Below are 21,368 nucleotides of genomic sequence, written 5' to 3'. Positions count from 1 at the left end.
CACGAGCCTGAGAGGAGGGATGTTATTCAGTCCAGCAACCCTATTTACTTTTTTTCGGTATCCCCAAACTCCCGTTTTTTAAGGCTTTCCGCTTCAAGAGAGCCAGAATTGAAGCCTGGGTTGGCGGCAGTGCAGGTACCTGCTCACCTAAGCATCACCCTCTTCATTTTCCAGACTCCTCCATCCGCTTGTCCAAGTATAACTTTTGAATAGATTCAGCAGGAGTGAGGCAGGAAAGGTAGGAAGGTGAGAAAACGCGCGATATCAACTCGCAAAGCTCACTGAACTGCCTTGATGATAAAAGGCGGCACAGGGACTACGTGGGTGGTGGCGGAAAGGGCGCGGGACACGCCTCGCAGAGAGAGAACAGTGGGCGGGGCCACGTGCGGGTATCAGAGTTCGCAACTCGAGCGCCCAGTGGGCTAGCTAAAAGTCCCAGCTTGCAAGCCAACCGCGCTCAGCGGGCGACTGGCCGGATCCCAGCGCTCTGCCCCTCGCCCAGCCTGCGAGCGCGTGGTACGAAAGCGCGTCTGCATCCATGCCCCAGCCGGGGGAGCTGGAGGCGCTCGCAGTCCGAGGCGAGTGATGCTAGGCTGAGCGCGTGGCGGCCCGTGTCGTGCCCCGCTGAGCCAAGTGCGGAAGGACAGCGGCGCGCTCCAGCTCTGCTCGCCGCGCGTAGGGCGGGGCGCGGCTGGGGGGCGGGGGGCCTGGCCGCCCGCGGGGAGCTGTGGACGAGCAGGCGCGCTGCGGACCCGAGGGAGGACACGGTTAAAGCATTACTATCAACTGTGAACCCAGAGAGTCCTCCTTAGTGAACACGCTAACTCAGAAGCCTCCCTTACGCCCCCGAACCACCGAAGGCGGCGACACCTGATTCAGCGCACAAACACGGGTCCCTTCTGTCCCGGATACAATTACGCGGCAGAGACACACTCAAACTCGCGCGGGGCAGCCAAGAGACGAGGTGAGCGGAGGGAACACGCCGTTCCAGCGGGCGGAAGAGGGGCGGGCTGGGTGGAGGAGAGGGGCGTTGTTTGCTCCCTGAGGTGAGTGCCGGGCGAATGGCTGCTATCCAGGGCGGGGGGGTAGGAATTAGAAAGCACAGATGGGGTTGGGCTGAGGAAGTTAGGAGTGGATAGAGGGGGCTGACGGGGTAGGGAGAAAGGCTAGGGGTTGAGGGGATGTGAAGGAGATCTTTTTAAGCTGGCCCCTGATAGCGCCCGCAATCCTGTTTCTCCCATATGGCATCCGTTTGAGGGTTCTCTCGCGTATGTGCGTTCAAGGCAGAGGGAGGGTATAACAGGGAGGCGATTCGGCCGAGGGCCTTGTACTTGACCCCTGAAGGGATGGGCACCGCGGCGCCCAGAGGCCGGAGCCAGCTGCCACGGCAGGGATAGAGATGGGGGACCAGGAGGAGCTTCGGAACCTCTTCAACTCCCCCTTACTCTTCCCCCTAAGGAGGAACAAGAGCGGGATGTGTTGGGGGTGGTGAATGTCTCAGGGCTGTACAAGCTCGCTGAGACCTTTCGGGGCCCGCCGTTTCCGCGTGCCCTCGCGACCCTCGACAATGGACAGTGTACAGTGGTGGCAGGGTTTCACGGGTCCCCGCGCCGATCTGGGAATGGTACGGGGTGCCCTTGTATTAGAGAAGCCTGTGTGGGCCCCTGGGATTAGAGAAGAGGTGAGCGCCTGCGGGCGGGGAGAGAAGGACGCGCTGCTGGCAAAAAGAAGGGCGCCTTCCACGGACTGGAGGAGCGGCGAGGGAGCTTGGGATGTGTGTTTTGGATTTGAAGGAGGCAAACCGCATCGGAGAGTGCAAGTAGATGCAGTGCGTCGGGGCAGAAGGACAATCCGAGGAGGCGGGCCGGGTACCCACTCTCTATATGCAAACTCGCTGGTTTAATTGAGGATTTATAAAATTGAGTACGGTAAACGTGCCATTGTGCAGCACTCCCTTAGGAAAGGAATAGCCTCTGTACCTGTACCGCGAGTTCCCATCACCTTTCAGCATCTAGGCGGGGAGAGGAGAGAAGGTAGAGAACTTCTGAGGGCGTCCTGAGAACTAATGTGAATGGCTGGATTGCGCTAACTAGGCGTTCTCAGCGGAGAATGTCGCCAAGGGAAGGAGTGGGTGGCTGTATCAAACCAGGTGTGCTCTGGAGAATCACCTTTATTATGAGCCAGTGTTAACAGTGACGATAGAGTCTTTTATTTCTGGTGGGTCCTATTGGTAAAAATTAGAAAAAAACCCACACTACTCCAAATACTCCAAAAATCTTCAGTCCCCTCAGGCTGTTACCTTGTACTACCAGTTCTTCAGGATCAGTATCGTGAATGTTAGCAGTTTGGCTAGATGCCAAATCGTTGTTATAATTTCTGATAATTTCATGTTCAAAAACGTCTATATTCATTCAGAATTGGCGTGCTTCTGACGTATCCCCAGAAAAAAATTTGGAGGAAGGACAGACAGTGTCTTTTTTTCTGTTCTTTTAAAAAAACGTTTATTTTAGGTTTTGGGGTTGTTACATAGGTAAACACATGTCACGGGGGTTTGTTGTACACATTATTTCATCACTCAGTTATTAAGCCCAGTACCCAATAGTTATCTTTTTTTTTTTTTTTTTTTTTTTTTTTTTTTTTTTTTTTTTTTTGAGACGGAGTCTCGCTCTGTCGCCCAGGCTGGAGTGCAGTGGCCGGATCTCAGCTCACTGCAAGCTCCGCCTCCCGGGTTTACGCCATTCTCCTGCCTCAGCCTCCCGAGTAGCTGGGACTACAGGCGCCTGTCACCTCGCCCGGCTAGTTTTTTTTTTTGTATTTTTTAGTAGAGATGGAGTTTCACCGTGTTAGCCAGGATGGTCTCGATCTCCTGACCTCGTGATCCGCCCGTCCCGGCCTCCCAAAGTGCTGGGATTACAGGCTTGAGCCACCGCGCCCGGCCCCAATAGTTATCTTTAACCAATATTTTAATAGTGTTAAGAGTAACCGCACTTTGTCCCCAGGAGATTTTAAAGAGTCATGCATCTCAATGTTATATAGTAAAGGAGACCAGAAGTTTGTGTTAATTGAATTAAATCTTAGCCAGCTTAGTTTTCTCCTATAGAAACTATCTCTTGGTGTTTTGAGGTTTTGCTTTAGGAATGTGTCTGTGTTCAGCAACTATTCTAGATAATGCCAGGTAAAAACAGTCTAGTATTGTATGATTTGCCTGCCACCTACAAGGTTAAGTTGACATCTAGTGTTGTGTGTCTTAGTATTATACGAGTCTTTATAAACTACAGTAAATGATAGTGCCCCGATATTTAGTAAAAGCTTGATTCTCCATTAGGAGGTTGGGCATAACTGAGCCAAAACTATACTTCTGCCTTTTTCCAGGCAATACTACTATACAGATTCAAACTCTTTTTAAATTTAAGATTTCTGGAGGACTGTGCTTGTTGTATTTAAGCTTGGTATGCATCTTAGAATAAATAAACCAATGTAGTAAATAAAGATGCTTATCACAATTTTTTTTGGATGAAAACTACTTTTTGTTTAAAGATTTGGCAGTTTACATTTCCCAATAATTTAAATTAAAACATTTTATTGCACCTTATGAACAACTGTCAGTTTCATTACCGTTTAAACATTGCTGAAAATCCCACCTTCAATCCTCAAATCCTTTTTAAAATCATGCTCCTGTTTATCAAGTAATATCAATTTGTTGCTTTTTAATTCATGCTAGGATTTTCCAACATACACCTGGGAATTTCTAAGATACACTTGGAGAGTGAGAACTTCTGATTATTTATGCAAGGTATCCCGTTTATTTGACATCATCTGCAATGGTACTTATTTACATAAGCACATTTTCTAGGTAGCTGACTCTTCACACCATTAATTACTGAAACTTAAAAAAAAAAAATGAGCCATTGTAACCCACAAGCAATTTCTAAATCTTACTGTCTTCCTTGTTCCTTTGGAGAATATTGGATGTAAGTTATTCTTTCTTTTTGGGTTGTCTTTATGAATTCATAAAGAATTGAATAGTGCTATTCGCTGAGGTGTATAGAGCTGTTTTTGTTTATAGTAAATGGTCTCAGCCTGCTGGGTTGAAATACTAGAATGGAGACAGAAGTACCATTCTTCTTTTTATGTTTTTTTTTCTGGGTCCTCTTTCTGTTATCGGCTATCACTTTCTGCTGCTGTCAGACCGTGAGCGGGCCCTGCTGCTATATTATCTGTTGTCTTTTGTTTTCCATTAAATGATGTGGGCTATTGCCTGAGTATAAATCCTGTAAACTTTGTGACAGATACTTTCTGTTCACATGCTTTATTTGTGGTTTGGACTGAGAACTGAAATGTTTAGGTTTCCAGAAGGGTGGCCTCTATATAAAAGGTTTTAATGTATTTTTTATAGAAAAATTTGTGTATGAGATCTTTAGGAGGGTGTCTTAATTTCAGACAGTTAAGTCTTCTGGAAAAGCTTGGTGTTTCTGAGAAACTGAAGCAGCCCTTAAAAAAGGTTTACTTTTTTATGATAGGCCCAGATTGTCTTTGTTTAGGAATATGTATACTAGGATATTTTACATATTACTTTCTGCCATTGAAACTTACTAACCATAATGTAGTGTAGTTAATATTTTTCTACCCTGGAAGTCCGGAATGAGAAGTATTATTTGAGAACCCTGCTACTTGAGGCTACGTTAATTATTTAAATATTATTTTGCAAATGTACTTATGGAGGAGGTACATAATAAATATGATTAAAATGATTTAATTTGGTCTTGAAAACAGCGGTAATCATATCTCCTTAAACTGAAGCATTTCATAAACATTCATTCTTTTATTCAACAAATATTTGTTGAAAGTATACTATGTGCCAAGCACTGTGCTCTGGGGATGTGCATACAGTTAAGGCCCTGGGAGGGCTCTAGGCTTAAAAGGGGGAGATAAGAAGGAAACAGGCTATTTTCAATATCTGCAGTATAGTGCTGACTGTTCTGTAAGTGCCATGATAGAGATATACACACAGTACCCTGAGCAGAAAGTTGGAAGTGGTCAATTCTGTGTGGGAATGGGAGATCTGAGGGTTTCTTAGAGGGTGACATAAAAAATGAATCACTGGAGGCAGGAGCAAGATCGTGGAGGGCTGTTTGCCATCCTCAGGAGTATGAACTATTTTCAGTTCAAGCTTGTTTTAAACTAAGGAGTGATGTGATGAGAAAACAGCTCTTAGAGCAATCTAGAAGGAGGGATCTGAGGAACGTGAGATTTGAATGGTAGTTTAGAAGGTATTGCGGTGGCCTTGGTAAGAGAGTTTGAGGTCCTTGTACCAAAGTGTTTGCAGTGGGATGAAGAAAAGGGCTTGGTTACAATGATATTCAGGTGGTAGAACCTCTAAGATTAGGTGACCGATTTGGTGGAGGATTGCGAGTGGGTGGTATAGGAGGATGGGATAGGAACTTAAAAGGAGATCCAGATTTGAGAGCAAGTGTGATAGTTCAGTTTTAGACATGTAGAACATGAAGTGCTTATAGAAAATCGAACTGGAGATGTGTGTCCAATGAATCATTGCATGTGAGTTCTGAGCAGCGAGGTCCTGGGCTAAATAGGCAGGTAGATAAATGGTGGGTAGATAAAAGGATAGACACACGGAAACATTTAGGATTTTTCAGTGTATAGGTAATTATAAACCATGAAAGTTGATAGGTTTTCCAGGGCAAGTACCAAAAGTTAATAGGGAAACAGAGGCCTGGGGAGATCCTAAAATTTAATAGTTAGGTAGAGAAATAGGGAGCAATAAAGAAAAATGAGAAGGTACAGAACAAGAGGCAAGAGGAGAATTAGGGGGGTGTAACTTTTAAAAGCAGCTGAAAAATGAGAAAATTTCAGAAAGTGAGAAGGTCAGGTACTGAAATGAGGGGTATTAGACAGTGTCGGTTCCCACCCTGTCCCAAGCCCTGAATAGCTCTGTGACCTTGAGCTCACAATTTAGTTTCATTTCCTTTTTCCACACGGGGTGAGAAGCACCTACATTATAGGGCTACTGCGAGGAGGATCGGATGAGATAAAAGCTGTCAAGCACAATGCCTGGGAGGTTACTGGTTTGTGTTTAACAAATGCTAACTGTTTTATGGAAACCAGGACTTGAATCTGTGGTTAGAAGGTCCGTAGTCATTTTTGCTTTCACAAGTACTCGCTCTCAGAATTCACGGAGATTGATTGAAAATATATGTTTAAGATGAAAACTTGATCATACTTTTAACTTTTTTAAAGCCAGTAGAATAGCAGCCATTGAAAATTTTGAAGGGAGCAGATGGAGTCAATTGAACAAAGTCCTTGAAGAGAGAGTGGAAATTGCCTCAAGAGCGTTGCAGAGATGTTGGGTTTCTCAGGACAATCCATGCTTCCACCAGTCTGGAGGATCTGGTGGTATATACATTGTGTTTATAAAGCACCCGGTAATTAAACCTACAGGTTTCTAATGTCCTGTTTAAAGTACTCTTAGTATTTTAAGTGTGTTCTAGTTCCTTAGGTAATCTATAAGGACGTTGATTATTCATTTTAGTAGTAGCTGAAAACAAACTCAGAAAACAATACAGATGATTTCAAAATTTAACAAAATGTAATTTAATATTTGATGATTCCTAAGAAACTTCTATACCTCATAGGTCTTAAAAATCAACATGTGAAAAATAATTATTAGCCTGTGTGATAGGGGAAGGACTGATTTGTAGAGGTTTGTTTGCTTTTTTTTTTTTTTTGTCAAATTTAGATTACTATGGTAATATTTAAATATACCTACTTTTTTCCTAGGATTTTCTGTTTGAATGAAGTGATGCTTTATATTAGAGATAAACATTTTAAATTAGATTTCTATTTTAATATGTATATAATTTTATTACTCTGTAATTAGTGCATAATTTGAGAAAATGTTTACATCTTTGCACTGGTGTGGGAATCAACAATTGAACATACTGTTTACTAATAGGTTATAAGGCATATTATGAATAATTGTTGTCTCAATACATATTTGTTGAACAAAACAAAATTAGATGTTCCATATTTTTAAGATGAAATGAATTTTTTATCTGTAGTTTTAATATTTGATTATATTCTTTACCTGAAAATCGCTAGCCACACTCTTTGTTATCAGCACCTCTCTATTTTACAGTTGCGTTTCGGTGCTTTTATTTTTTCCCCCACTGTGCTTAGTCCTTCATGATTTATGGTCCTGTTATTTGTAAAGCATAGTAATCTGAGCAGGTGATTTTCAGTTTAGGATTTCTTCTAGTTCCATGTTATATATTCACCAACTCAGTTTTAGACTGTATATTGTCATGCTCAGCACTCCCTTACAGAGATAACAGATACCAAGTTGAAATTGACTTACACAGAATGCCACACTTAGGTAAGCATTTAGGAGTGCGTAGCCAAAATAAAAATAGTACCTTTGGTTTATGAATGGCAGGGTATCTAGGACAGTGTAGTTCGTATTCTCTGGATGGACATTCGTGTAAATATTAAAATATTTAGATTAGATGGAAAGATGTATAGTAGGAACATTTCAGAAATAGTTTGCTTGTAGCGTTGTACTATGTATCTGAATTGTTAATTTGGAGTAATCACTGTATTGATTTTATTTTGAAGGTATAATCTATTTCCATTGACTTGATTTAAGTAACAGAAATGCATCTGCAAGGAGTCCAGTTCATTAAAGACATTTACATTCATATCTGATTTGGTAAATATTTGCTTGATTTGAGAATATTATATAACAAAATATTTGTGAAATCATTTTGTGCTTTTTAATTGTTTTGAAGAAATTTAATATTCAAAATACTTTAAGACACCAAATCATGACTTTTTAGTTATTACATTAGCTATAACTTGCTTTAATAAGTAAAAACTATGGGGCTAATTTTCTTCCAAGTGAAACATTAAGTTTAAATGAATTTACAAAGTAGAATCAAGTGCGCAAACATGCTGTATGTTCTCTAATAGGTTCCTGAAAAGCTGTATATAAATTCAACTTTTATATATTGAGTCATATTTATAGAATTTAAGAAAATAGGGCAAACATTTAACATTTCTTAAATGTTAAGTGATGGGCATACAGATGTTTGTTATGTTAATCTTTATATTTTTCTGTATGTTAGAAATAGTTTACAGAAAAAAAATTGTGGATAGTGACATTAAAGCACATTATATATTAAATATACCCAGGGACTTTGCTATTTAGAGGAATAGCAACATACAATTTACCATAGAAAAAAACCCTATTTTGATTATTAATACCTGTTTTGCAAATTCAAATTTTTTAATGGGCTTAATTAAGCAGACACACACACACACAACAACAACAACAACAAACTTGGACACACTTCTATAACACATCTTGAATATAGTCTCATCTGTTGGAATTTGTTAAACTTCTACACTTAAGTCTTAATCTGATTCTACCTCATTCTCATAATATCCATTATTCAGAGGCATCAACAGGAAGAATTACATTTTAATTTAAAAAATTGTTTTTACTAGCAACGGAATGAGTGATTCAGTGGTGGTGTCTTCCTGCTTTGAGAGAGCTGCTCTAAGACTAGGCCGTTAGTGCTCCGCAGCAGGCCCTTCCTCTGGGTTCTTTTCATGAAGAAGGCCCTTGTGTTTTACATAGATTTTGCATTTGTGCTGCTGTCCCTATTGAGTTGTTCTCACCAAGCCAATCTGGGGAGCAGCTCTTAGGGGAAAACTAGTCAAACAGGTTTACCTGTCTATTCAAAAGGAGGGAAAAATGGTGAAATGTATGGATAAAGGCCAAGAATAAAACTGTTTTAAGGAATGTTCATGCTGATCACTGACTTTATTTTCTCCTGTTTTGAAAATACTTTGTAGACATTTGTGAGAATGTATCTTAATGGAGATAAAGTGAGAGTCAGAGAAACTGTAAGGGGAAGTAAGTTAGAAGCAGGGGATAAGGACAAGATGGGGAGAAGGAAGGGAAAAATATTGGAGAAAAAAAAACTCAACAAGAATAGTGTTTCAGTGTCATATTTGGGCTTTATGTAAACTGAGTGTGTTATAGCAGGAAACCATGGTATTGATCTGAGAATGAATTTAATTAAAACTGACAAAACCCCCCACATGCCTGTGGTCCTCAACATCCAAAATAGGGAACACCTTGCCAGGGCAGGGCTGAAGTTTGCTAGGAATATTGGTGGGAAACTGTTACAGTTAACCATCTCTGACACTAATCTTATATTAGAGATACTACTTGGTTTCCCCTAGTAAAGTGTTAGATTCATACAGCATTATTGTAGTTTGCAAATCTCTTACACATATATTTCTACTGTTTAGTCCTCATTCTGCTCCTGGAGCATTGCCCTATAGGTAGTAGCATTTTACAGCTCATAACTTGATAGTCCCAAGTAACCGTTTGAAGTCAAAATGACAATCTAGTCCGGGGAATTTGATGTTAAAACTAAAGCTTCTTGCCTAGAGCAAGTTCTTGAACTACAGCTCACCACCTGCCTCGTGTTCTGGGGATGCTGAACCTTGATCCCACTGAAATTACCATTACCTTTAAGTAATTTCACTGTAGTCCTCAGTAATCTCCTCCTCTGCTCCATGCTTCTTTCCTGCTCCTTTAGAGTCCCTTCCCCTTTCTCATCTGTAATGGTGAGACTCCCCATCTGATCTTTGGTTGTGCCTCTTCTTCCTTCCTGACATTTTTAATAACATCTTTTGTCCCAGCACCTCTCCTCTTCTCTGATCTCAGTCTTTTGGTGTAGTTCTTGATGCTCATAGACTGGATTTTTACTTATATGTAGATGATTCACAAATCCGTACTTCTAATTGTGATTTCTTCTATACTCTCAAGAGCTTAGAGTTCCCAGCTCAACTTCCTAACTCAGATCTGACATCCCATTTGCCTCAGTCTTCAAAGACAGATTTTGGTGTTGTGAAATTCACTCTTTTTTACCCTTTGTAGCTAATCTATTCCTAATTTGATCACTATGTCCTTCATGAAGACCTTCTTCCCATGCCTGAGACTTTCCATTCACCTCCTGATGTCTTGGTGTAGTTCTGCATCACTTCTTCACCGTTGGTGTTAAATGACTGTTTTTCACCATTACCTTGACCTTCCATCACCTCCCACTGCCCATAACCATCAGTCACTTGTCCTTACCGACCCACTTGCCTTCGAGTGTGATTTGACTATGCGTTTATTTTCACATGGAGATCTAAAACTTTTAGCCTGGCTTTCGAGGCTTTCTATTGTCTAGCTGCTTTCTGATCAGACTTATTTATTTTCTCATACTCCTCAATAGGATTCTATTCTATTTACCCACTGGGGCATTCATTTCAGGATATCCCCCCTCTTGAGATGTCCTGCCTTTTTTTTCTTCTGCACTTCTAAATTCTCACTCAAGGTTTTGACACTCAAGTCCCACCTTAGACTGTGGCTTCCCAGTCTCTGTCACTTTTCTGTGACTTTGATTTGTACATATATTCATGTTAACAATTAGGTTTCATTCTGCCTCTAAGGAGAGTATGAACTCTTAGAGGGTGCAGTCTCTTGTCTCCTCATGCACCTTGGACAAACACTATTGATCAGAGATAAGATATTCAGACATGGTTGAATGGTATCTTTAGTTTGTCAAAAAACATATTTTCATTAAAAAAATAAATGAGTCACAATTTAAAAACTAAAGGTAGGTGATTTCAAACCCCTCATTTGTAGTGAAAGGGGCAAAATCTTTATGGGGTGGTTGTCTCACATTACACAGCTAGTTCAATTATTCTCTGGCAGAGTCGGAACTAGCATTCAGATTTCCTAGGTCCTAATCCGGCATCTTCTATCTGTACCATATAAACACTCTCCAAAATTGTCACTGCCATATGTCAGATAATAGTTTGGCTTTTAAAATTTTAGTATCATTTTGGCACAAATATATCGTGTCAATGTTTAAGTATATTTATCTAATTTTCACAAGACAATGGCAATGATACGCAAAAGACTTTCTCTGGACTTGCCTCATTGTGGTGAATATCTGTTATAATCATAGATACTTAGAAGACACAAAATTGTACATTCTTACCTGTTAGTAAATGAACATTAGATAAATTCATTCTGTTTTTCTGCAGAAACTACCAACATTTTTCCACTTCTGGGGACTAATAAAACTGCTGTTTTTTATCTAATACTCAACCTATCTAATACAACCTTGTCCTAGTGATGATGGTAGAATTTTATAAAATAGGGAAGTTTGTTATTTGTTCACCTGTGAAGATGTTCAAATAATTGAATAGGAAAATACCTAGAATTTTGTTTCTTGTTCTAATTTGCTTGTTTATATTTGGCCAGTTTTGCCCTGAAAACATGTTTGATACATTACATGAAAATTTATTTTGTGACTCTTAATAATGTTAAAAATACATTTAAACTAGTGATAGTAAAGAAAGGATATCTTCATTAGTGGCGGAAAGAATCCCATGATCTTTTGTGATTCTACAACATTACTGTAGCCTTAAGAATCTCTAGTAATGTTGTGTTGAAAGCTGTTTCTCCTACATGTGAATATGTTTCATTGCAGGAGAAGATGAAAATTTGATCTGGATATTCACCAGATTCACTTGCTGTATTCTAATTAAAATCCCAATAAAAGAGAATTATGAAGAGTACTAACAAACATTTTAAAACATCAATCATTGTTTTTGTATTTTTTTAAAAGAAAATGTATACATGTTAGACTGGAAAGCCTCAGATAATCTCAGTTGTTTGATTTATGAAACTTTTCTCACTTGTGTAAAGATGGGATCAGAATCAAAGAATTTCTATATTGTTTGCTGAATGTTTATCACATGATGCAGATGTGTGGAGATAACTGTACCAGGCTAGTCTTGGGGGATTGTAGAAATAGAAACCCATATCTTATTCTTTAGGATACATATATATGGATATAAATACATATATGTATATACACATAGATATTAGAAGACACAAAACTATACATTCTTACCTGTGTAATCATAGATACTTAGAAGACACATATTTACATATATAGATATATATACACATATATATATTTTAAAATGAGGTATGTCATCAAGACATAAGTGTTTTAATACCACTGTTTTCTTTATTAAAAAGGAAAATTGCATTTTTTAAAAATTACAAACTTTTATCCTTATTGTCTAAATTTGGTTTCTGGAACAGAAACATCAGTGTTACCTGGTAACTTGTTAGAAATGGAAATTCTTGGACTCATCTCAGATCTGTAAAATCAGAAACCATGAGGGCAGGCCCCACAGTGTGTGTTTTAACAAGCCCCCCAGGTGATTGTGAGGCGTGCTGAAGTTTTAGACCCACTTATAGATATCTCATCAATTCACTTTTCTCACAAAACGAAAAAATTCTGATCATCTTAAGGACAAAAGAAAAATTAAGTTTATATTTTAAAATGCTTTCCGGGTTAGTTTTATAAACTAAACTCGTATCTTATTTTACTTACTAATTGGTTATTGAGGCATCAACAAATATTTTTAGTTGAGATAAACCTATACATTTCTCAGTTTATTAAAAAAAAAAACAGGGTTGAATTAGTTGTTTATTTTGGTATACTTTGCTATGACATTGTGTAAGTGTAGCCTAGATTTTCTTAATTTTTAATCACAGGGAATAAAGGGGAAGAGAATTGAAAAAAGTCCAAAACCCTTAGTCCTAGGCCTCATCCCCAGAAATTCTTATTTGATTGAACTTCGTTGTAGATGGCAGGTTTTCAGACATCTCTATTTTTCCAAAGCTTCCCAGGTGATTATTATGTGCAGTTGGACTATAGCCATATGTTCAAAGATTGGCGCATCTACCACATATCGGTTCATTTAAAAAATTGCCCATTAGATCTATTAGGTTCTTTTATTATTTTAAGCAAATTGTCCTTTCATGTATGTTTAATTTAAAAATATTCTTTTCCAATAGGTTATTGGCATTGTTGATTTGCTTAACCATGTTATTGATCATTTCATTACTCTTTATTCAGCCTCATGGTTTTGCTGTAAATCCTTGCTTATTCAAAATGCACTCCAAGCACCAGTAGTCCCATATCACTAGAGAGCTTGTTTCATAAATAGGTATGATGGGGCCCCACCCTACATGTACTGAATCACAATTTATATTTTAATAGTATCCCTATAAAGTGTGTCTTACATTAATGATTCTCTATAACTTAAAATTTAAAATCAAGGTAAATTCTTTTTCCTTTCATTTTGTTTCTTAGAATTTATTGATTTGACCTTTACTTTTGATGAACCAAAGATATCAATCTCATTAAACCTATTATTAAACCCTTTTTTTTCCCAGTAAGTTTTAGAATAGTAAGGAATATTTTAAATTAATTTCATAGCCCCACCAGACAGGTGAAGAAAATTAGGGACCTAAATTAAATGACTTGGCCTAAATGACAAAGGCTACTGATTTGCGGATCCATAGATGCATGCTGCAATCATTTTATTTTTCTTTTCATTATATGTCACTTAAAATGATATCTTTATAATTTAAACTAATTGAACTGTGAGCTAACTGAAAAGATAGTCTTAGGTTACCAAGTACCATACATGTTCAAAAAACCCCAACATTTTATATATGCATTAGCAATTATTTTAATTATCTATCTAAATCGATCTTGATAATACTTTACTAACACACTACTTCAAATTAGTTTAGAATTTAATTAATTAAGTAATAATGGGGAAGTTGACTATTAAACAAAATAAAAATGAAAGGAACTACTATATGTCTTTACTACTTATTAAGTACTAAAACTATTCATGTGCTCCTGAGAGACTGCTGGTACTTTGTATACAGAAATTTAAACAGAAAGTTGTTTGGAATTGTTTATTCTGAGTTCCTGGGAATCTGGGGCTGTGTGCATTATGCTTTTCTAAATTCCCAAGATAATTGAGCTTTAATTCAGGTCTTGATAGTTGGATCCACATTACTTTCATTGTATTAGCTATATTTCTTTTATTGCATATAAGTAGCGAGTAGTAGATCCTTATCTGTCAATCCAGTGGAGAATTACACAAATATCCCCAGCTGCTTACTAAATATGCAGATTCTCGGATTTTTCCCTAGACTCCATAACAGCTTATTTGCTGAGGTGACTTTGGAACCTGTATTTTTAGTAAGTACTTGAAGTGATTCTTCTGGATGCCAGAATTTGAAAACAACTTCATTATGTGATTATATGTTTGTGTTCTAAATAGTTAAATTTAATCACCATCATCAAGCATTAATTGGATACATACTATGTACAAGGTACTGAGTGCAGTCTGTTGATATTCGTATTATCTTATTTTTATTTTCTCACTATATTTTTGTTTTTATCTTACCTTCCTGTTTAGTGCTTGCAGAGAAACTCCCCAGGTGGGCCTAAGCCAGCTATCACTGATAAGCGAATAGGGTTGAGTTTCTCATTACAGCTTCACCACCTGTACTGTAGATGTCTGAAAAGAGATAACTGCAGATACTTGTGTTGAAGAAGTGTTAAGTGCACCTAGCTTGGAATGGTACAACAGCAACAACAACTTTCTTTATAACCTCTCCTTCATAAGAAGTTCTTTTGTATTCCTCTTGGCACTTATGAATGTTCCAGGTGCAAAATTGAATTTTTTGAGTGGTATTCCTAATGGTCTCTTCCGTTCAGTATTTCATGTGTGTAAAGAAAGGTCTGTCTCTGTAATACTTGTAGAGATTTCTATTAATCTTATTTTTCATAAGATGACATACTAGTGTAAGGAATGGAATAGTAATACAATATTTTTCATTATGCTCTTTTAAAATATTGCTTTTGTTATCAGGCAAAGCAATATTTTAAAAGCAAAAGTGATTGTGTTAGAAATTTTTACCAAAAACTTCTGACAGGGAACTTTGGATTAATTTATTTCATTAAGTTTGTGAAATGGAACCAAATTCCTTCTTCCTTTGCATTCAGCATTTTTCAGTTTTATTTCTGCAGTTAAGCTGTGGGCTTCTATACACATAAATTTCTTTACTTTTTCTGATGGAATGAAAAATATTTAGTAATGTGGAGGGTTTTGAAAATCTAGAGCTACCTATATTTATTAACTACTGACAGCCAAACTGAGTTCTGTCAGTGTGAGGTTTTTACCCAGATTGTACTCTCAAGGTGCCCGACCTTTTTTTTGTTTGTTTGTTTGTTTGTTTGTTTGTTTGTTGTTTGGACAGGAGGCACTTTTAACCAACAGGTGGCCTCAATTTTCTGAATTATTTATTCTCCTACCTGAAATCAACATGTTCCCATTCTACAATGTTATTTTAAGAGATTCTTTGCTTTTAGTAGTTTACTTGCTAATAGTCACCATAAATAACTTAAGATTAACAAGAATTGCCTACAGATGAAAGATACATGTTTAAAACCTGGGCTATTTAACAACCAAGTAGATATAAAGCTGGATTTTTCCGCAGTTGGTCCACAGTTAACAATTTTTTTTTAAGCTTTCTTTTCTTTCTCCCTTCACGTAGTGGGATATGAGTACATTAGTTTACTAGATACTAGATCTTTGTCAAGTTTTCATCCTCTCAGTCTTATTATCTGTAAAGTGGGGGCCACTTTCTTGCCTTCATGTGATCTCAGTATGAAATGAGTTAATGTTTAGAAAGCTGGTAATGCAGGGAAGGCATGTAGCAATTAAAAACATCTGCTGTTTCTTGATACTTGTATGTTAAGTCAAAGCTATAGAGTGACCAGCTCGTCCCCGTGTGCCCAAGACTTTCCCAGTTTTAGCGCTGAAAGTCCCACATCCTGGGAAACTCCCCCCTGCCCCCCCACCCCCAGTTCTAGGCAAACCAGGATCCTGAGTTCCCCTAGGGCTTCAGTGACTTAGAAAAGGTAGCTCAGTTACTTCACACACAATAATTTGGGCATAAGCAGGCAGGGCTGGTTTTATGGTTTCACAGTCTCAGGACCCAAGTGTCTTTGTTGTTAAACCTTTTCTGGTTTATAATTCTGTCTGTATGGTCCAGGATGTTAATCATTACCATGTCTCATTCCAGCTGGCAGGCAAGTGAAAAGTGAAACTCCAAGGGCATACATTAGAAATTGCACATAGCAATTCTGCTTCCATTTCACTCTCATTGAGTAGAACTTATTTATGTAACTAAAACCAGCTATTACAGAGGTAGAGAAAAATTGTCTTTTGCCTTTTTGGCTTAAGCCAAACTAAAGTAGGGTGGATTCCATTACTAGAAGAAACAACAAAGGCCACAGCTGTCTTTCATGTGCCTATGCCTAGCATCTAAGTTCTAGTTTCCTTTCATACTTTTTGTTATTACTAAAGGTAAAGGCAGTTCTCTTGGTCATTTATAACGCTACTGTGAATGTGTAAAATGAAAGACCCCAGATTCAAGGAAAAGCTGTAGTGAAATCAGTACTTTTATTTGCTACTTTCTTCTTCCACCTGTAGTACACATTAGCCCAGAAATTTTCTCTGTAGTTGAGTTATGTAAATAACTTTAGTACCTCAAGCAAAAGCTTTTGATTCAGAATTTTGTTCAAAAGTAAGAAAATTCATATAATTAGAAGATTCATTTATTTACAATTAAAGAAAAAAGTGGGGCTGATAGTGGAGATGCATGTGGTTCATCTATATATCCTGTTTCAAAATAATAATTGCAGTCATTTACTCAGTAAATAAATGTTGAGTGCTTACTACTTAGTTAGGCAATGAGAATAAAGCAATTACCAAGTTTAACTAAAATCCCTACCTTTATGGAGCTTAAGTCATACTAGGGAAAGGCAGAAAAAAATATTTTTTAAATAAAATTTATATTTATTTAAAAGCACCAGTAATGATACTCAATGAATATTTATTTAACTGAATCCATATTTATTTATTTTTATTTTGCTGGATGGCATTTTCCAAGGCTTACTTGTAGGAGGTGCTTTGAAGACAGATGAGGTTTCTCTTACAATATTCTATATAGTACAAAGTTTGACCTCTTGTGGCAATTGATTGGTGCATTTGCTCACATTATTGCAGTCTACATAATAGTAAATGCCAGGGAAACTTAAAAGTACTGAGAACCTCAGCCCTTTCAGATTACATCATCTGCTTTAAACTAAATCACCCCCTTCATTTTTCTAAATATAATTCACCATATATAGAAATGATTTTATATTTTATATTTTCCATAAGCACTTATTTTGTTTTTCCTTTAATGCAAAGATACTTTGATTAATTCTTGTTTAAAATAATGAATTGCTGAGACGCTGGGATGATAGACTCTCAAAAATCAACTTATTTCATGTAGTTTATGTGCTTGTCATTTTTTTCTTATATGATTCAATGGTTCATCCACATTAATGCTTTCCAGTTCAGAGTTATTAACAATGAGCAGCTCTTAAATTGCAGAAACGAGAGGAATGATTCTTTCAAGTGGTAGAAAAAGGTGATTCCCCACTTTTTTTTAAATAGCAAGGGTGGAGGATGGGAGGAGGGAGAGGATCAGGAAAAATAGTTGACTACTAGGCTTAATACCTGGGTGATGAAATAATCTGTACAACAAATCCCCGTGACACAAGTTTACCTATGTAACAAACCTGCATATGTACCCCTGAACTTAAGAGTTAAAAATAAAAATACAAAATAAAGAGAGTTAATGTATTCCAAAAAAAAAAAAAGTAATATTACCGGAGTCACATATGGTATTAAACTCTGGTATTTTAGCTTTAGTCTCTTTGGAAAAATGGGAAATGCAGGGGCTTTATAAAAGTCTATTTTCATCTTTAAAATATATCAATAGTATATTAGGGTGTTCCTTTATCAAATTTCAGCATATATGAACCATTGATACCTAGGCATAGGAGCATTGTAGCTAATCTAACTTGTTTTCTGGAGCACTAATGGTTTAAAACCTTTCCTTTAGGCCACGCGTGGTGGCTCATGCCTGTAATCTCAGCACTTTGGGAAGCTGAGGCAGGGAGATCACAAGGTCAGGAGTTCGAGACCAGCCTGGCTAACATGGTGAAACTCTGTCTCCACTAAAAAAAATAGTTGGGCATGGTGGTGTGCGCCTGTAATCCCAGCTACTTAGGAAGCTGAGGCAGGCAGGAGAATTGCTTGAACCCGGGAGGTGAAGGTTGTAGTGAGCCAAGATTGTGCCATTGTACTCCAGCTTGGGTGACAGAGCAAGACTCCGTCTCAAAGAAAACAAACAAACAAAGAAACCCTTCCTTTGGCCTTGGAGAAATCACTTTTACAGATGAACATTTTGAATGTATGACATTTAAGTATAGTACCACCAGTATCCTGATATTCTTACTGTTTTGCCTAAATTAATTCATACTGAAATGTTAAATGGCTTCCCTATGGTGAGTGGTAGACACACCTATTAAAATACTTTTGGCGTTCTGTCTTGAAAGCAAGCATAGAAATAGGAAATAAAAAGGGGGCCGGGTGCGGTGGCTCAAGCCTGTAATCCCAGCACTTTGGGAGGCCGAGACGGGCGGATCATGAGGTCAGGAGATCGAGACCATCCTGGCTAACACAGTGAAACCCCGTCTCTACTAAAAAATACAAAAAACTAGCCGGGCGAGGTGGCGGGCACCTGCAATCCCAGTGACTTGGGAGGCTGAGGCAGGAGAATGGCGCAAACCCGGGAGGCGGAGCTTGCAGTGAGCTGAGATCCGGCCACTGCACTCCAGCCTGGGTGACAGCGCGAGACTCCCTCTCAAAAAAAAAAAAAAAAAAAAAAAAAAAAAAAAAGAAAAAAAGGGTAGACTGATATGCAGCTTGTGTATAGTCTTCAAATTTGTGTACATTCTTTGAATTTTGGATTTTCTTCAAGATTCTGGCAGTATATTACTCCACTGCCAGAATCTTGTAGTCAAGTAGTAGTAGTATCCCAGAAGCCAAGAGAGAATTTAGAGGAAGAGAGAATCACTAGTGGCTAGTGTTAAAGGGAAGTCCGAACAGATAAGTGGAAAATGGGCATTTGTGTGAATATTGGGAAGCGTTAGTGCTCTTAACAATAAGAATTTGGTTAGAATCGTGGAGGATTCAAAGGCTGACTGTAAACATTTGAGGAGTAAGTGGAGACCAGCAAATAGAGAGTGATGTTTTAAGATGCTTAACTCCAAAGGGAGGATGAGAGTAAGGCTCCAGCTCCAGGGATGTGCCAGCTGATAGCTGTTATAAGAATTATCTACTTTTGGTAGAAATCTTTGAAACTCCTGAAAAATGTAAGAAAAGGAAAGAAAATTGCTCAGGTCCACAACCTTAAACTGTTATCAGTTTCATCTTTACTTCGTTGTCATTATAATCTCTTTATATATACAATATGTATATATCATATACATAATTTTATTTCTGATCTTAGTGTTATGTTACAAGTATTTTCTGATATTAAAATTATTTTCAAACATGATTTTTGATAGTTCTATGATTTTCCGTCATGAAAAAATATACTGTAATTAAATTAATCTACTGCTGGCTTTATAGTGATTTCTGGCTGTTTGCTGTTGGCTATGAATGCAATGGACATTTTTGTACATAAGTATTGGTATTTCTGTAGTGTTATAAAATAATGTCAGTTGCATTTCAGAACATTTACACGAGTTTACATTTTCACCAACAACTTTTTTTTTTTTTTTTTCCTTGAGACGGAGTCTCGCTCTGTCGCCCAGGCTGGAGTGCAGTGACCGATCTCAGCTCACTGCAAGCTCCGCCTCCCGGGTTCACGCCATTCTCTTGCCTCAGCCTCCGGAGTAGCTGGGTCTACAGGCGCCCGCCACCTCACCCGGCTAGTTTTTTGTATTTTTTAGTAGAGACGGGGTTTCACTGTGTTAGCCAGGATGGTCTCGCTCTCCTGACCTCGTGATCCGCCGGTCTCGGCCTTCCAAAGTGCTGGGATTACAGGCTTGAGCCACGGCACCTGGCCTCACCAACTTCTTAAGACTACACTGTGCCTTTGCAAGAGTTGAGCATTATCACTAAAAATAACATCCTTGCCGGTTTTATAAGAGACAAGTCTAATTTGTTCATTTGTTCAATCATTCTACTGTAACCCTGTCAATGCCTGATACCACTTCTCAGAACTAGTGTGTATTTATTTTCTTTTATATTCTTTACTCAAATTTGCAATGGAGCTTTGGGAGAAAAGGAAAGGAAACACCTTTTTTAATCTGCCGTTTTAAACTGGAAACCTCTGACTGCTCCAGATGTTCTAAACATTCCATAAATATTAATGAGTATGCAATTAAAACTATGATTTGTAAAAGCGATTGTTTTCTTTGCTTTATTCTTAATTTTTTTCTCTTTCCAGATAATCCTTTAAAACTAAACATTTTTAATGGATTTATCTAAAAAACTTTTAACAGTATGCTATTCAATTTACTTTAAGGAAAGTTTAAGGTAAAACATATAGTGATTTTATGTTTCAAATATAAAGCAAATTTTTAACACTGTCGAATAAGTTATTCTTTCCTCACCTATTTGTGGTACTTCCTTCATCATATATTATGTTTATATTTATTCAGGGAATTCCAAAAGGCTTCCTACACTGATCCATTGATTTCATGTAGAATTTTTGGACTAGTTCCAGTTTTTAATTACTGGGTTTTAAAAATATGTTTTAAGATTTATATGAATATTCCAAATCATTACTGTTTCTTTTTAAAAAATGTATTCTCTCGTTTTTATGTTTTTCCAATGAACATAGGTATAATTTTGATTAAATTCCGAACAAAACACAACAAATCATCCAGTGGGATCTGAAAGAAACCCATCAGTCTATTTATAACATGGGAAAGATGAACTATTTTAGAATATTTTCTTTCATGAAAACAAAAGTGTTTCTATACATTTAGAAAATATTCCTGTGTATCTATCTTCAGGGGAAGTCTGGCCATGTTATAGCCAACAAATAGTCTATATTGGTGATGTAAAAGGTATGTTGTACCCTTTATTGTTATTGTGAATGAGGTATTTTTTATCATATGTTACTTTAAAATAGTATTTTTATTTCAGTAAGAGTAACACATGCCCACTGTGAATTCCTTTGTGAATACATAGAAGGAAAAAGTTAAAACCCTTGTAATTCACACTATCCAGAGAAAAATCATACTATTTTGGCAAGTACCATTCCCATATATGTACACATGTATATATTTTGCAAAGTGCTCCATGATATGTATAATGTTTAGTATCCTAATTTTCAGTGAACATTAAATCTTGAATATGTTATGCTGTATTCTTTTTATAAGATTATTTTAGTGGCTGCATTATATGAATGAATGACAGTCTATTTAATCAATCCCAGTTGTTCAGAATTTAACATATCTTCAAGATTTGCAGATGGTAATAATCCT

General features: G+C 37.6%; 1 protein-coding gene across 2 annotated transcripts in view; it reads left to right on the top strand.

Moving 5' to 3' along the window:
- Positions 1-392: 392 nt before the first annotated feature.
- The window catches only part of UGT8 (UDP glycosyltransferase 8), an 85,380-nt gene continuing 64,404 nt past the window's right edge, over positions 393-21,368 (top strand). The window contains exon 1 of one of the 2 annotated variants that reach the window (XM_050789771.1): positions 393-1,046. The gene's annotated coding sequence lies outside the window, so the exon portion shown is untranslated. The remainder of the gene's footprint in view (positions 1,047-21,368) is intronic. The other variant, XM_050789770.1, reaches the window with a different exon arrangement.

The sequence above is a fragment of the Macaca thibetana genome, chromosome 5 (assembly GCF_024542745.1).
Source record: "Macaca thibetana thibetana isolate TM-01 chromosome 5, ASM2454274v1, whole genome shotgun sequence".
Classification (NCBI taxonomy): domain Eukaryota; kingdom Metazoa; phylum Chordata; class Mammalia; order Primates; family Cercopithecidae; genus Macaca; species Macaca thibetana.
Note: the sequence above shows the minus strand (reverse complement) of the source record. Positions and strands in the feature narration are given on the sequence as shown.